The sequence below is a fragment of the Microcaecilia unicolor genome, chromosome 6, assembly GCF_901765095.1.
Source record: "Microcaecilia unicolor chromosome 6, aMicUni1.1, whole genome shotgun sequence".
NCBI lineage: Eukaryota > Metazoa > Chordata > Amphibia > Gymnophiona > Siphonopidae > Microcaecilia > Microcaecilia unicolor.
The window spans coordinates 167,078,905-167,087,619 of NC_044036.1; positions in this window are offsets into that span (position 1 = coordinate 167,078,905).

Sequence of the window (8,715 nt, forward strand, 5' to 3'; positions counted from 1 at the left end):
TATTGAAATTAGTGCTGCAGATCCCATAATGCACTGAATGAAGTTGGCAGAAATCCAGGACCGGCCAAAAAGCCTCCCTCCTGGAATGGGTAACTTGGCAGCTCTGGAGATGCCAAGTTAACTAGTTCTAGGCTGGAGATTTTGGAACAGTCCTGGATTTCTGGTTGCCCCATCCCGGTGCCTCATGGGACTTGCTGCACTAATTTCAATGGACTGGATCAGGCACTACAAATCCCACATTGCTTTGGGACATAAGTTCAAAATCAGGACTGGCCAAAAAGTCTCCAGCCTGGAACTGGGTAACCTGGCATCTCTAAAATTTACTTTTGTGTTGTTGAGGCTGGGAATATCATGCATTCCTGGCCACAGCAGCACAAAGACAGTGGACCCCCAAGTTAGGCATGCCCTTATAGGGTCAAACCAGTGTTTTAAAAAAGTACTCCCTGTACCCCTAATCCTCTTACTACCCCTCAGTCACCATCCCAATTCCAAAAGAATTATTCACCCTAATCACCTTTCACCACCCTTCAACCAGGTGCGTAGCTACGGGGGGCCACGGGGGCCTGGGCCCCCCGCAAATTTCATCCGGGCCCCTGGTTTGGCTGGCGGGGGTCCCCAACCCCCACCTGCCGAAGCCTTCTTCAGTGCGGGCTCTGGCGCAGCCAAGTTCGCTGCCTTCACCCTGCTCTTCTTTCTTCTTGCTCCTCCTATGCACGCTAATGCTTTGTTTGTGAGGGGGTGAGGCAAGGCGAGGCTGTGGGGGGGAGGTGAGGCGTGGCGGTGGGGGGGGGGGGGCGGCAGGGCAGCACTCAAAATGTGCCCCCAACCTCGGGCTCTGGCCCCTCCCACCATGAGGTCTGGCTACGCCTCTGCCTTCAACTCTCCTACAATCTTCCCTAGCACCTTCCAGAGTGTTCCCAATACGTTACACTAATTGACTATTAATGTTCTCCATCAGCAGAGATGGCATATTAACCGAATTCTGAACACCCTATCATGATGCATTATGGGACCAGCAGCACTGATGTTAATGGGCAGGTTCAGGCAGTACAAATCCCACACTACTTTAGGATGTATGTTCAAAAACAGGACTGTCCCAAAATCTACCACCTGGAACTGGGCAACTTGTTTTCTCTGTCTGATACAGAGATGACTAGCCCCAGGCTAAAGATTTTGGGACCTCCTGTTTTTGAACATACATCATAAAGCAGTATGGGACTTGTAGTGCCTGAACCTGCCCATTAGCATCAGTGCTGCAAGTCCCATAATTCATCAGGATGGGGTGGTCAGAATTCCAGGACTACCCTAAATCTTCAGCCTGGAACTGGATATCTTGGCATTTCTGCCTTTATTTATTGATTTGTTGCATTTGTATCCCACATTTTCCCACCTTTTTGCAGGCTCAATGTGGCTTACATTATGCCGTAATGGCGAACGCCATTTCTGGAGGAGAAATACAAAGTAGTATTACATTTAAAGTTCATAAATGTTGAAATAAATTATAAAGTAAGTTAAACAGTTCATTTCAGGCGTGAGAGATAAGGGGGGTAGTGCATTAACGTTCATTAGTGACAAATTGATTGAAGCAAACAGGTATAGAGAGTTCGATTTTGTATGGTTCTAGTAGAGTTTTGATGTCAGGTCATTTATGAAGGATCATTATGGTAAGTCTTTTTGAACAGGTTGGTCTTTAGTAATTTCCGGAAGGCTGCCAGGTCGTGCGTTGTTTTTATGGCATTTGGTAGTGCATTCCATAGTTGCGGGCTGATGTAGGAGTAGCTAGATGCATATATTGATTTATATTTAAGTCCTTTGCAACTGGGGTAGTGGAGGTTCAAGAATGTGCGTGATGATCTTTGCTATCTCTAGCTTGATCCATGTCTCAGTTTTAAACTCTTTTCCCATTCTCTGACCTACTGCTAGGAGGCTGACAGGCTTATTTTCGAAAGTGATCGCTGGCGATCTTCCAACATAATTCTGGAGATGGCTGGCGATCTCGCAAAAGCGGCGAAATCGGTATAATCGAAAGCTGCTTTTTTGACACCATCGCCGCTTTCCCGTCACCGCACCAGCGAAAGTTCAAGGGGGCGTGTCAGCGGTGAAGCGAAGGCGGGACATGGGCGGGCATGGGCATGGCTACCAGATGGCCGGCTTTTGCGGATAATGGGAAAAAAAGCAGCGTTAATCAGTATTTCGCCGCTTTTACTTGGTCCTTTTATTTTCACGACCAAGCCTCAAAAAGGTGCCCCAACTGACCAGATGACCACCGGAGGGAATGGGGGATGACCTCCCCGTACTCCCCCAGTGGTCACCAACCCCCTCCCACACTAAAACAAAAATAAAAACCTTTTTTGCCAGCCTCTATGCCAGCCTCAAATGTCATATCCAGCTCCCTGACAACAGTATGCAGGTCCCTGGAACAGTTTATGTTGGTTGCAGTGGACTTCAGGCAGGTGGACCCAGGCCCACCCCCCATACCTGTTACACTTGTGATGGTGTTGAGCCCTCCAACCCCCCCCAAACCCACTGTACCCACATGTAGGTGCCCCCCTTCACCCATAAGGACTATGGTAGTGGTGAAGAGTTTTGGGGAGTGGGTTTTGGGGGGGGATTTGGGGGACTCAGCACCCAAGGGAAGTGAGCTATGCACCTGGGAGGTATTTGTATATATTTTTTTAATTTTTAGAAGTGCCCCCTAGGGTTCCCAGTTGGTGTCCTGGCATGTGAGGGGGACCAGTGCACTACAAATGCTGGCTCCTCCCACGACCAAATGCCTTGGATGTCGCCGGGTTGGAGATCGCCGGCATTTTTTCCCCATTATCACTGAAAAACAAAACCGACCATCTCAAACCCGGCGAACTCTGGCATTTGACCGGGCTAAACCGTATTATCGGAAAAAAAAGATGGCCGACCATCTTTTTCGATAATACGGTTCCGGCCAGCTGTAGCGCTGCCGCCAAAATAGATCACCGGCGATCTATTTCGCTGGCGATGTTCGATTATGCCCCTCCTCGGCTGCTATTTTGAGACCAGAAACTGCTGGGGAGGATAGGAGAGGGGTAGGGGTTCTTCTGGAAAGAAGATCAAGGATGGGAGGGTACTTGAACGTATCAGCCCTTTTAGATTGGTCCCTGGAAGCATCAGACCATGTGCTATTCATTTTGCATAATAATGAGTAGCTTTGTACACATTTGTATCTTATTTATTTAACATGAATTTTAAAAATATATATTTCATTCAGGACAAATAATGCACATTATGTACACTCAATAAGCGTTATTTGGTAAAAAATATACATCATTCTATTAACACCCGTACTAACTCTGGCCCTAAGTAGGTACCAAAGGCAATGGGAAATAGTGAGTAGCCCAAGTTACAAGAGGCATTAATGGAACAAACAGGCTTTGAATCAGGAATTCCTGGGTTCTCCGCCCATTCTTCTAAACACTAGGGAACTTCCTCTCCCTTACCAATGTAAGCAAATCCTCCTCCCCCCTCCTCATCCTCTTCCACTTCCCTCCACAGGGTCCTTTTACTAAGGTGCACTGAGAAATGGCCTACAGTAGTGTAGGCGCGTGTTTTGGCCACCCGCAAATCCATTTTTCAGCTTGCCTGCAAAAAAAATGCCTTTTTAAAACTTTTTGCCAAAAATGGACATTCGGCAAAATCAAAATTGGCACACGTCAATTTTAGGTCTGAGCAGGGGCGTATCTAGACCTGACATTTTGAGGTGGCCAGAGTTAAAATGGGGGGGGGGCACTAACCCCACATCAACCAGCATCGAGTTAACTCTGCAGTTCCCACAGTTCCACAACCCACACAACACCAGCCCAACCCAGCATCACTTCACCAGTGTCCCCAAAGGTTTTTGTTTTGTTTTGGGGTTTTGTTTTGTTTTTTTACCTGGATAGTCTGGATTCTTAGTCTGGACTCTGGATTGGACAGCAGGCAGAGCAGTGTGGAGCCTGGAGGACTACTGGTGCTGCTGCTGTGGATGGTGGCTCTGGTCGGTGGTGGGCTCTTCAGTGCTCCAGTCCTCCTCCTCTGGTGAGTGGTAACTGGTTTGTGCGAAGTTCACAAACCCGAAGTTGTGAGGCACGAGGCGGGTCACAGTAAGCAGCCAGCCAGGGCAGCAGTGAAGCACAACAAGGCGGTGAGCAACAGGGCGGCAGCGGGAAGAATTGTGGAGTTGGACGGCCGCTGACCTGGACCAGACTAGATCAGGCCAGACTTCGGTGGGAAGGACCGTGTGGACGTCATGTCGTCACAGAAATAGAAGCATGCGGCCGCGTTGCTGATCTGCAAGGGTGGGCTTCTGTTTCTGTGAGTCTGACGTCCTGCACATTGTACGTGCAGGACGTCAGACTCACAAAAGTGAAGCCTGCTCTTGCAGATCCGCGCCGAAGAACAGGACTTGTTCGGCTGGCGGCGCCAGCAAAGGTACCAGTGGCGGCAGGGGAGGGTTGGTGGTGGGAGGGGGTCGAATGGCGTTGGCGGTAGGGGATCCAGGGCCAAATCTAGGGTGGCCCAGGCCCCCGTGGCCCCATACAGATACGCCCCTGGGTCTGAGACCTTACCGTCAGTCATTAACCTAGCAGTAAAGAAGCCTCATGCGGTAACCGGGCGGTAATGACCTACGTGTGTTAAATGCCACTTGGCACACATCCGATATGAGCGTCCAAAAATAAAAATGATTTTTTTGGACTAGCGTATTGGACGCATGCCAAAAATGAAATTACTGAAAAAGCCACATGGTAGCCGGTCGGTATCTGCATTTTGGCACACGTTGGGCACATGTAGACGCTTACGCAACTTAGTAAATGGGCTTCTAAGGATGTTATCTGGGCTACACAATCAGAGAACAGGTCCCAGAGGGGAGAAATTTTCTCTTCAAGGTCCTCACTCTTGCAGCTCTCTTAAGGTATCTGATTTCTGCATATGGATTTTCTCTATAAGAAATAATTCCACAATCAGGTAACTAACTCCAAACGTAATAGAAACCCAATGGGAACAGTCATTAACCAAAATGAATAGTAGCAAAACAGAACACTTGAGAGAGTTCTCGTTTCTTCTATTTTTCACATACATTTCATATTTCACTTTGATTCACTGCCAATCTTGGCAAATGTTTGTTTATTTTTAGATTTATTTAAAATTTGCTATATCACTTGGCTTTAGCAAGTCACAGCAGTTTACATGATGTAATAAAACATAAAGATAAAAAAGGAACTACATTTAAAATAGGAGCATCCTAAACATTCAATGAAACATTCAGAAAAACATTAAACATTTTAAATAAACATTACAAATATACAATCTAAATCTAAGCCATTTACAACAACTCACTAAGGATCAGGGAATAACTAGATAGGGAAAAGTACATCAGGAGGCCTAGGTTACAATATAAATAGTAACATTTTATTTATTTATTTATTTATTTATTAGGATTTGTTTACTGCCTTTTTGATCAAACATGAGCAATTGGCAATTACAGCAGTAAAAATATTCAACTAACAATACAAAGTATGGCATGATATACTACTTGCAATGTCAACACAATACGTAATAGAACATTATAACTGATAGTGAAGGGTAAGGCAAAGTTGTAACATATAGATGGGTAAGAAAATAGGAAGAGTAAGAAAGTAAGGTGACTGATTTGAAGAAAGTTGCACATGAGGTTAGAGAGATGGTTAAATATTATCTCAGCTAGGCTAGGAGTGGATAAGCATGTCCTGCTGCAGTATGTGCAGCCCGAGTCACTCCTTGTGTGTGAGTGAGACTAACAAGTAAAGTCAAGCTTTCACCTGCTTCCTGAAGTAGAGATAGTCTTGTGTTAAGCAGAGCCTTTCAGGCAATGCATTCCAGAGTGTGGGGGCTATTCCGGAGAAGGCTCGCTTGCGGGTATCACATCGTGTAATGTTTTTTGGAGAGGGTGTAGTTAGTGAAAGTCCTTGGGAGGACCTTAGTGTCCTTGGCGGTGTGTGGAGGATCATCCTACTCTTCAGATACTCAGGGCCATTTCCTTTCAGGGCCTTGAAGATCAGACATAGAGTTTTAAATTTAGCCCTGTATTGTACTGGTAGCCAGTGAAGTTTTTGCAAAAATGGTATGATGTGGTCACGTCGCTTGCAACCTTCTATGAGTCTTGCTGCTGCATTCTGAATCAACTAGAGCTGATACAGGCCCTTTGTAGTCAGACCATTGTATAGTGCATTGCAGTAATCCAGTCTTGATGTTACCATGGCATGCACAACTGGGATAAGATTTACCTTCTCGATGTAAGGAGAGAGGCAGTGTAACTGTCACAAATAGTAGAAGCAGCTCTTGAAGGTTGCTTGGATTTGGAGAATCAGAGTAAGTGTTGAATCTAACTGTATTCCAAGGTTCCTAACTTGTGATTTGAGAGGGAGTTCATACTTCCCAAAAGGGATTTTGATGTCAGGTATGTATCCACTTGTGTTAGGGACCCAGAGAAGCTCGGTTTTACTTGGGTTCAGGCAAAGTTTGTTGTGTTTAGCCCATTCTTGAATTGATGTTAGACAGGTAATCCGTTTATTCAAGACTGTAGGTAAGTCAGGTTCAATGGGTATGAGTAGCTGCACATCGTCCACATAGATGTAGAACTGAGTGTTTATTGACCGAATCAGCTCAGCTAGTGGCTTGAGGTAGATATTGAACAGAATAGGTGACAGTATTGATCCTTGTGGTACCCCACAGGTCAGTGTCCATGGTGGTGATGAATTGCTGCCAAACATTGTGGATTGTTGCCTATCTGATAGGATCTGAACCAGGCAAGTACTGTACCATTGATACCTGTTTCTGTCAGTTGTGCTAGCAAGATACCATGATCCATAGTGTCAAAAGCTGCTGAGAAATCTAGCAGTACTAACATCGAGGCAAATCCCTTGTCTCGGTTTCTGTGAAGATCATCTAGCAGGGATACGAGGACTGTTTCTGTTCCATAACATTGAATTAAGAGAGAGAAGAAGGCAGAACAATAGCAAAATGTTAAAGATGTGACAGAAACACCACAAATGCATGACTCAAGCCCTAGAAAAGGCAATAGCAGTCTAGTGAGAAAGGTTGACCAAAATGATAGGTTTTAAGGCCATTTTAAACATTTTAAAGGATGTTTCTGAACACATGAGTAATGCCCCCTTTGTGAGCGTCTCTGGGTTCGGGACCTGACCTAGCAGGAGTCCCCTGCTCCCCCCTCCCCGGGCCAGCTCCATCGGTCCCTTAAGTATGTGTGGCGCCTGGTGCAGAAAGGTATTGGCAGATGAGATTTCCTTCTCTTCACCCCAGGAAAATCCAAACAAATACTACTGTGCTGTGAACTTGTCTCTATTAGGATTTCAGTCCTCTGATCCACACTGACAGGTTTCTCAAAACAGAGGAATCACTCCGCATTAACTTCTTTTAACTACAGTTCTCTTTTGGCAGAAACTTGTAATTTGCAGCCTTACTCAGCAGTAATGAAAAGCCCTCCTCTCAAACACAGAGGCAAAGACTTTTCTCTGTATCTCTGCTTCTTTTGATGTCCAGCCCTCTTTTGGACAAACCCTGTAACTGTAGCCTTGCACAGCACAAAAGCAACCTCACGCACATCCCTGACAGAGAAAGAGAGTGAGAGGAAGAGAAAAAGCCCTTTCTATTCTAACTAGAGAATGACATGGGAATAAAATTTGTCCCTGTCCCCATAGGTTCTGTCTCCGTCCCCATCCCGTCCCCACAGGCCCCGTCTCCATCCCCATCCCGTCCCCGCAGGCCCCATCTCCGTCCCCCACCCCATCCCTGTAGGTTCTGTCCCCATCCACACCCCGTCCCCGTGGGCTCTGTTCTTATTTGCAGAAGCCTCGAACACTTATGATTTTATATTTAAATCTTTTTATTAAAGTATAAAAAGGAACAATATGCTATGCAACTGTTGTGTATAAATTACAAAATAGAAAACAATAACAACAATGAGCAACTATAATAAACCCTCCCACCACCACCACCCTCTACCCTTCCAACCCCAACAATAGCTGACTTCTACTACCCATGGAATCCTAATCCACCCTGTTAAAATGTCCATGGGTACAAAATACAATCCGCTCTGTATGCCCTAGAGGGAAGAAATATGCCCTATGAAGCACTGTTAACTTGGATTCAGTCTAGCTCTCCTGTCTTCCACAGTTTCTCCTGCAATAGAAAATTTCTTCTTAGAAGATGTGCTGGTAGCAGGAGGTACAGGATCCCCATGCAAGTTTTGCTAACTGTGGCTTGCATGTTTGCTTGTTTTTCCAAAAAATAAAAATATTGTCATCTGCATCAATCAAACATAAATAACAGTCCAGTTCACTAACAGGCTTCAAAGTAGAAAGTGACATGGGGACAAAGTTTGTCCCCAACCTCACAGGCTCCGTCCCCATTCCCGCCCCGTCCCCGAGGGATCTGTTTCCGTCCCCATCCCCATGATTACTGCGGGTCCCCGTCCCCGTGTCATTCTCTAATTCTATCTCCTGGCTTTCTTTTCAACCTCCATTCATCAGCCCATCACTGAAAACCACATACTACTACTACTTGACATTTCTAAAGCGCTACTAGGGCCACCTCTCCAGTTGGTTCAAAACTCTGCTGCCCATCTCATCTTCCGCCAGGGTCGCTTTACTCATACTACCCCTCTCCTCAAGACCCTTCACTGGCTCCCTATCCGTTTTCGCATCCTGT